General features: G+C 47.6%; 1 long non-coding RNA gene across 1 annotated transcript; it reads right to left on the reverse strand.

The window, feature by feature from the left end:
* Positions 1 to 288: 288 nt before the first annotated feature.
* LOC117283241 lies at positions 289 to 3,048 on the reverse strand. The gene is made up of 3 exons (XR_004514219.1): positions 2,817 to 3,048; positions 948 to 1,202; positions 289 to 589 (listed from the first exon to the last, which is right to left on the reverse strand). It is a non-coding gene; the product is annotated as an uncharacterized LOC117283241 (long non-coding RNA).
* Positions 3,049 to 9,139: the final 6,091 nt, after the last annotated feature.

The raw sequence follows: 9,139 nt of genomic DNA on the forward strand, positions 1-9,139 counted from the left end.
CAGATCTGTTGGAAGAGAGTATCAAGCAGTGTCAAGGTGTTTGGTTGGGACAGTTTTCCTTTTCCACCTAGTAGGTAATACTGCCAAAAGCAGAGTGTTCGGATCCCATCTTATTGATCGTTTTGACTCCTACCTAGACACGGGGTTTCAGAACCAAGCACTGACTGATTACTGACTGAGGGGCATGAGGAAGAACACGAGCCCCTTCAGAAAGCCTGGATGACACACTCATCAGTGGGTTGATCCCGAGGAGAGAGTGGCTCCCGATCCACTCACCTCCCGACAGACCCGCGCTCTGTGTGCATGAGTTTCTGGGGGTACTTTCTGATCCAAACCATAGCAGTATCCTCCTTCCCACCCCTGGGCAAGACCACATACCTTTAGATCCAAATCCACTTGTGCACAGCCAGCTTCTCTTTGCCCGGTGGATCCCGCAGGACTCTCTGCTCCCGGAAGCCTACTAGGTCCTCCTCCGTCCACTCTAGCCAAGTACAGTGCTGTTGGAATTTTCTTGGGATTCTTCTTCAATGTCATGAGAAGTAGGAGTGTTCTGTCTCGTTGGTGTGCCCCGGAACCTGCTCCTTGTCCGCTGTATAAGCACAAAATATCTGCTTCATGGGGTTAATTATGAAGCCTATGACTCAGAAAGCCACCACCTACGTACGACGTTTACAACCAACTCCTCCCAGCCTGGAAGCAGGAGCAAACCAGGAGGACTCACTGGGTTTGAAGTTGGCTCCTTTTCCTCCTTGCCTCCTTCTGTCCCCAAAATGAGGGTTACTAGGATCTCTCTGTATGAGTTAAAAGTTGTTCTTTCTTCCTATTCCCCACAGCAATTCCCTCTTTTCCCCAGCAGGGCCACAGACAAAGAAGTGTGTGTGGCTAGCAGCCCACCACGACACTGCGCTGTTTTCTGTTTATTCTCAGAGTCGTCAGCAGTAACCCACCTTGCATCCTGTTGCCTGTTCCATTGTGCAGTTTTTTTCTTTTAAAACATCAAGTATTTCTCCAACTCCCACATCATGAGCTCTAAGCCTGCTGAGGTCTTTATGAGAACAGACGAGAGGCAGCTTGCCCAGAGCTCACAGACGACGTCACTGGGACAGCTGACCCCACGGGAGTCCCTTAGTGAACTGGACACGCCACTGCCTTCCTGGGAGGCGGGAGGGGAGAGTTGGCACAGCTGAGCGATGGTGACTTCTCTGCGATGGGTGAAAAGATAGCACACCCGCTCAGAGGGACCCACATCAGGGCCCCTGGCGGCCGACCAACGTCCCCTCCTGGGTCCTCCCTGCCCTTCCATCTTCTCCCGGGGCCTGTGTTGCCCACCCGCCAGCTCCAGCCTTCTCCCACTCCCCCAGTCCTCTGCCTCCAGTCCCCAGGTGACTTCGCCATTATCAGCCAAGTGTCCCACATCCCCCCAACCTTCTGAAGGCAGCACTAACTATCTCCATCCTCCCATGGGGAGGCTGAGGCTCGGGAAGACCGACGTCTGTGTGCTCATTCAGCCATCAGCAGGTCTCCAGAGTCTGAGCCCACATCGGACCCCAGAGCCCGCGTTTCCTCTACGGCCATGACACGGCCTCTCACAGTATTCGCTTCACTAAGGCGCTACTGACTTTGGCACATCACTCACTGGGAGTCTTACGTTTACGTGCACATAGGTCAGATTATGTTTGGAAAAGAAAGCACCAAAACCTATGTAGATTAGTGAGGCATGATCTCCATCATCTGCTTCTGTACACACACACACACCAAACACACACATGTAATATGTGGGTATGTGTAATACACCTCCACTTTTAGGACAAGCAGATAACTCAACTCTAAGCAACGCCCAAAAGGAGCAAAGATCTGTTTGCCACTGAGGACTAATCACCCTTCTCCCTGTCCACCCTGCACTTAAGCAAATCCAACATTTGTCCTTTGTTCCACTTCCATCAAACACGACAGGCCCCATGTTTGCTCGGGAGTCAGGAAACGAAAGTGTGTTTTCTGATTTCTCTGCGGCTCACCAACCTAATTAGCACTATGCATAATGTTGCAGCATTCTGAAACACTGCTGAAGTCAGCTTTCTTATTTCCTTTCATTCCTGAGTTTCTCTCCCCTGTTTGTCATTTCCAGCATGGTTTTTCTGGTATACGTCTAAGTGGTCCTCTGTGGTTCTGCACTGGATGTTTCCTGTTTGTTTCGTTGTTCCTGAAGAAATTGTAATTTTCTGGGCTCTAATTAAAGCGCCCTGGAGGATACTCCTCTATTTTCTTCTGCCTCATATAATATTGTGAAACTTTTTATTGTGGTTTCTGCTCTTCTTTATAGACGCTGAGTTCTCCTCTACTGTGTTCCTTAAATACCCATAAGACCCATCGATGTGTGTATAGTACACCTTCCAGAGTGTGAAACTCAACACCAGTTCCTAATCTTCCTGATAGGCCAACACTGGGTATTTTGCAGTGATTGCAGAGAACCAGCTAATGTGATGGACCAGTAAATGAGAATTCAACATCTTTGCTGATGTCATACATGTGTCCCAAAATGAAAGAATTCAAGTTTTTCTTCTTAAAAAAATAATCACCTTCTGCCTCCAGGTGATGTCATAGAACATCGCAGACTACAAAAACATAATAATTTTATAAAAACTGGATGAATTACGCAATCATTTATTTGAAAATATGGAAGAGCTTTGCGCTATAGTTTGACTCTCCATAGTGTAGGCACACAGGAGGGGGTCAGGTCACATGATTAGACTGATGCTGCAGGGAAGATATTGATGACAGCAGCTCCCTGTCCTGCTCTCTTGTCCATCCCCACTCACCACACGACAGCACAGCAAGAGAACTTGTGGCAGATATTGGCATCTTGATCGTGGACCTCTTGCCTCCTGAACTGTGAGAAAACAAAATTCTGTTCTTATTAAATTGCTCAACACAAATGAAACAAAGCATACGGAAATGAGGAAGACCAGAAGAACTGAAACCCCAAAAGCAGAAGTGGTCCTTCTAGATGAGATGGTGGTTGCCAATCATTTTCTTGGCAGAATTGTGGATTCTAGACATGACTTGAAGCTTAAACTTCATTCAAATGAAGAGATGCTCTTAGTGTTTTACATAAGGAGGAGCACCTAGGGAACCCACATTCAACTGAACAGAAAAACAATGACTTTGGAGGCCTGAAAGAATGGTGAGTGAAGCCTCTGGCATCTATAGCTTTAGCAAATATCAGACGCAGCCAAACTCCTACCCAGATTAACACAAAACCTAACAACATTGTCCTGTTTATCACCATTCCTATTAACTCATACCTCACATCTAGATGTCAACAAAAAATTACAATCCCTACAAAAAAACAAACAAGTGTGCAAACTGAAAAGACAAAGTCAGCATCACAACCAGATTCACATATCATACAGATTATGGAATTACCAGACCATCTGTTTAAAGTTATTTATATCTAATAGGAAGGTTAGACAAAAATATATGGATAACACAAAGTAAGAAGCTCTATGAAATAATTGTTTAAATATTAGGAAAAAAACACTGGACACAAAATTAAGGATATTTTGATGGCTTCATCAGTAGAAGTGTTATGGCGACATATCAGTCAACTTTAGGAAAGGTCAATACAAACTTCCTAAGCTGAAATACAGAGAGAAAAAAGAATGGAAAAAAACTTAGAAAGTGGGATAATTCCAAAGGTATAACATATGTACACTTGGTCTAACAGAATAAGAGCAAGATGGAGCAGAACTGTTGGAAAAGATGATGATTCCACACAATGACAGACATTAAGCTACAGATCCAGAAACAACAGAGAATACTATGCCTTGTAAGTTGCTCCTCCTAGTCCTAACTTCAGAAAAGCAAAGATTCCGGGGGGCGTGGGATCTCAAAATTAACCTGAGGAGCAAAAAGTATCTGCGTGGTTTCTAACCAAAATGTCCCCAAAGTCTCCTGTTCAGAGGGTAGGTCTTTTGGAAGGTAACTGGACCATGGAAGCACCGTACCCATCAGTGGCTTCCTCCCTGATGAGTTCAGAGCTGAATGTGCTGTTAGAGACAGCGCCAGGTCCAAAACGGGTGGTCGCTGGGGTCGTGACCCAGAAGGCGTCTTGTCCCGGCTCCTCCCCTCTCTTCCCGGCTGCCACGGGTGAGCAGTTGTTCCCTCCCAAGCCCTTCCACCATGGTGTTTCTGCCTTGCACCAGCCCACCATGAACAAAAACTTCTGAAGCTGTGAATCAAATAAAGCTCTGCTCCTTTGAGTTATAGGTGTTGGGTGTTTTGTTCCAGAGAGTGGAGCGTGGCTGATACAGCAGCTGTCCTGTGGAGGAATGAACACAAGAATTATAGCAGAGCACTCATCAGAAACAGCACTAATGAAAACAAGGTGGAGGGAAATATTTAAACTTCTGAAAGACATAACTTCAGTTGTTTTTTTTTCCTGCCCCAGGTTTATTCATATGAAGAGCAGAGGAGGACCCCAGCCCCCTGCAGATGGCAGCCCAGGGGTCACACCAGTCCTTCTGTCCTCACATCGGCCCATAGAGGCCCTTACTGCACAGCCTTCACAGGGGCCTTGGGTGCCTTTGGGCACCTGAGCTGGAGCAGAAGTGGAGCGGCAGCCTGAGCCTGGGCTTTGGTTGGAGCCTGAGTCCTTGGCCGGCAAAGCCTGCAGCCCTGCCAGCCTGGGCACAGCCGTACTCCCTGAGCTTGGGGAAGGCGTTGCAGGCAGTGAGCTTGTGGTCACCTTGGGGGCCTCGGGCCTGGCCTCCTTGGGGTTGTCAGGGGCCTTAACAGCCTCGGTGCATACATACACGGCCCTGGCATTGTTTCCCTGCACCTTCTTCAGGCCTGTCTTCTTGTGCTTCTTGGCAAAGCACATATTCCTCGGGAGCTTGGGATCTTCCCCTTTGCAGTCAGGGTCTCTTGACGCCATTTCTGTGCGTTTTCGGGATGGGTTGTGCAGGGTGTGGTTCTCAGACTTGCCTACATCTGCACCGTAACTTGCAGCTGCCTCACCTGGGGCCGGAAGAAGAGAAGGTAATTTCAGCTCTTCAGCAGGCGTCTCATCCATATCATTTACTCTGGGACTTGCTGCTGGAGTTACTGTGCTCCTCCGGAGGCCCTGCGTGGCCCTGTCTTTTCATGTCTTGCATTCCTACGCTGAGGTCACACATCTGCCTTCCTCCTACGCAGCTTCCACTCTTGTCGTCTCGAGGGCTGTTCATTCATTATGCAATGCTGCCTTTCTTTCCACCTGGCACTGTAGTGTGGTCTCCCCATAGGTTCTTTGACTGTAATTGGTGACATTGGAACCATGGGCAGCAGATCAGAGTCAAAGACACTCCTGCTATTTGCAAGCCATGCAGGCATGGGAACCCTCTAGCAGTTCTGGCAAGTGTGGCCTCAGTGCAAAGGATGTGGGAGGTCTGTGTATCACCACCCCTATGAAGCAGGCCTCCTGGTAGATGACGGTCTCCTCGGGCACCATTCCAGGGACCTCTGCTGGCGAGGGCCTCTGGCACCAGCAGTCCAGGTGCGGGGGGACCTGAAACAGCCTCCTCAGATCAAGCAGTGACAGGGGCCTGTGCACTGCATGAGGCAGGGGCTGCACCACAGCACCCCTTCCATGGCTCTCACCAGCAGCCTTGACAGGAGCAATTCCGAGGACAAGATGGGCTGGCAGTGGTAGGAACCGTGAGACTGGGCTCACAGCAGGAGCCACGAGTTAAACAAATGAGCACAGAGAAGCTCAAGATAGTCATGAGGACACGGAGCGTGGAGCACAGCTAGGACTTGAAAACAAGCGAAATAGAAAGGATGGAAATGAAGAGCCCAATACATGGAATGAAAAATTCAGTGAAAGCCTCAACAACAGACTCGATCAAGCAGAAAAAAAATATCTAAATAGATATTTTGAAATATCCTAGTCAGATGAGGTAAAGAGAAAGAGAAAAAAGGGAGGGGGGAGGAGAGAAGAGAGGACAGGAGAGGGAGGAAGGAAGGAAGGAGAGAAAGAAAGAAAAAAGAAAGAGAGAGAGGGAGGGAGGGAGGAAAAAAAGAAGGAATTAAGAAAGTCTTTGAGACTTTCGGGACACTATTAAGTGAATGAATATCAACACTTTTTAGATGCCCAAAGAAAATAAGAAAAAGCTCAAGGCATAGAAAACATATTCAATGAGATAATTACTGAAAACTGCCTAATCTTGGGAACAGTCAGGGCATCCATGTACAGAAGCCCTCTAAGATTCAAATATGCACACCAGAAAACATCCTCACCATGACTATTATAGTCAAACTGTCGAAAGTTCTAGAGAAAAAAGAGAAAATCCCCAAAACAGCAAGAGAAGCATGCTGAGACTTACTTAAAGGTACCCCATGAAACAACCTGCCAATTTCCACCTAGTGCAGGAGGGAGTGGAATGATACCTTCCAAGTCCTGAAGGGAAGTAACTGCCAACTGAATCCCATACCCAGCCTGGCTACCCTTCGAAAGGAGGGAGAAATAAGAACTTTCCAGGACAATCAAACATTGAGGGGATCCGTCACCACCAGAGTGTCCTTACAAAGATACTTAAGGGAGTCCTACAACCAGAACGGAAAAAATGGAACAGCTCAAGACGAGAAAATTACAGGCCAATATCTTATGATTATAGATAACAAAAATTTATTTTAATTACCAAATTGAATCTAGCCCTACAATATTAAGGTAATAAAAGGATGGTCTAATTTTTAAATCAATTTAATATACCACATTAGTAAAAACAAAGGGGGAGATTATAGGCAGAAATCCATAGAAAGGTTGTCTACCATTTTTTATGAGAGAAAACGCCAAGAGTAATACATTGAAGAAAAGGGCTTTCTAAAGAGCTAATAAAATGAAGCCAAGGAAACTCGGAAAGCGTTGACTCCAGAGGGACAAGGCCCCTCCCCTGAGCTCCACTGAGGAGCTGTCGCCCTGGGATTCCAAGTGAGAAACTTGACTTCTTGCTGCTCTGGGTCTTGTATGGTCCTTAGGATGCAGACATTCTCCTGAAAATGAAGCCTGTGGCAAGTGGGGAAGGGCTGTCCTAATAAAACCAGCCTTCCCTTCATGTCCCCGAGTGGACACCTAGCATCCGGCCAGCTTGGGGCTTGCTGCACAGGGCTGCTAAGAGGCCAGTGTGCATTTCTGTCAGGCCCTCATTGCTTTTCTAGGAAGAGTTTAAATTATCCCATCCTGGTGCTGCCAGGGTCTCAGGGTACCCTTTTCTAGGCAAAAGCATCTTTCCCGCTTGCTATAGGCCACGCATCCAGGCGACATCCTCTAAATATTAATGCAATGCATCCCCTAGGGGTAATTTTATGGGGAAAATACGTGCTTGCAAATGAATTCTAAAGGAAAAATTCCAAATTGTGGAACACTGTACAAAATGCACGTATTAGGAGGTGCAGGTTTTCCAAATAGTCTTGAAAAAACCAATTTCTTTCAGAAAAGAGTTAGACTGGAGAAATCCCACCCTTTTGGCTTTCCTAATGGAAATGACCAAGGGTGCAATGATGTTTTTGACTCTAGGCTTCGATCTGCACAAATAGAATAAAGAACTCACAAAGTGAGTAGAAATGTCTCCTTTTTATTTCATGTCGGTGTTATTTCACACAGATGCATTATGGCGCAGATCGGAATGTTTGAAGGAAAAACTAAAAAAAAAAGTTTTGTTAATGCGATAGAACAGCAGATGGTATTTTTATCTATTTTTTGCAAGTTCTGTAACATATTGTCTTCGTAGTTCAAAAGAAATATTATGATCACAGTAATTCAGAGGATCTGGACTTGCTGATCGGCTAGCTCGCCACTTTCTCTGCATTATTTTGCGCAATGTGGCCCTGGCCGGTGGGATAGCAACCTAGAGGAGGCCAAAACTGACATCACCAACAAGGATCTGTATTGTCTAGTTGACTGCCATGGTTTGAGGATATCCCCCAAGAACCCAGGGAGGAGACAACCCCAAAGTCACATGAAGCGCATGCGCAGGTGGGACAGCCGCGGTGCGGAAAAGGGAGTGACCTGGGCTCCTACACGCACCCCGCCTCACCTGGGGCATCCTCCGTCGTCCTGTGCTGCAGCAAGTAGGCATCCCTGACCTCAGGCGCTCCGGACTCCAGAATGATGAGAAATACTCCTCCCTTCCTTGCTTCTGTTTTGGTCTTCGTCTCAGATGTTCTTTGTTCTGGATGACCTTGACGGTTTGGGGTGGGTTGTCCAGGTTCTTGGCAGACGCGTCTCCTCGTTGGGCTTTTCCTAACGGTTTCTTCGTGGTCTGACTGGAGTTGGGAACCACTGGGGAGAACGTCGCAAAAGTTGTTTCCATCCCCCGGAGGACACGTCCTGTGAACATGAATCACCCTGTGTGTGCAGCCCAAGCTTGGCCACCTGGCTGGAGAGGTGTCTGCCAGCTTGATCGGTCGTGAAGCTGCTCTTCCTCCTAGTGCTGGGCCACTTGGAGTTGGCCACTGGTGTGGCTTGGGCTCCTCTCCCACCTCCTGGGTGCTGGTGATCTCCCTAGATTATTTCAGTTCCACCGCACACCAGATTTGTCTCCAGCCCCTGTGTACTTATTCATTAATTCTGCCACCTGTTTATGTTGTTACGGGTTGGTAGATATTGACTTTGTGCTCTAAGTTTTACTCTAATGTCTCGATGCTCAAACTAGTCCTGTTCAGTCATTGGGGGCTCTTAAAATCCACTCTGTGTCCCCGTCTGTGTGGCCTTTATTTCCTGACACTGCAAGAGGCCCCAGCTTGATCTTGTATGATTTTCTGACCCTTCACGGAGCTATTTGTTTCTCTGAGGGGCCCTGGTTCCTTTTGCTGGAGAATGGTTTTAGGAGTCAAGATCTGGGTGCTCAAGGTGCCTGGTGCTGCGGGGGTCTCGTGGCCTTGCCCACCCCACTGGCAGAGCAAGCAGATGCACTGTGCGTACTTATCCACCATAGCCATCCGACCATAGGAGCTGCCACACGTGGCCATGTATATCAGACCTCAGGTGAGTGTATCCTCCGGTCTCAAACCCCAACCTGTCAGAACGTGGGTTGTTCTGGGATCTTCACCTGGACAGTGACGGGACCGCCCTACTCTCTGCCATCCCCTCACTCGATCTTAG

This window comes from Fukomys damarensis, unplaced genomic scaffold, assembly GCF_012274545.1.
Source record: "Fukomys damarensis isolate Sample0158 unplaced genomic scaffold, DMR_v1.0_HiC HiC_scaffold_24, whole genome shotgun sequence".
Taxonomy (NCBI): domain Eukaryota; kingdom Metazoa; phylum Chordata; class Mammalia; order Rodentia; family Bathyergidae; genus Fukomys; species Fukomys damarensis.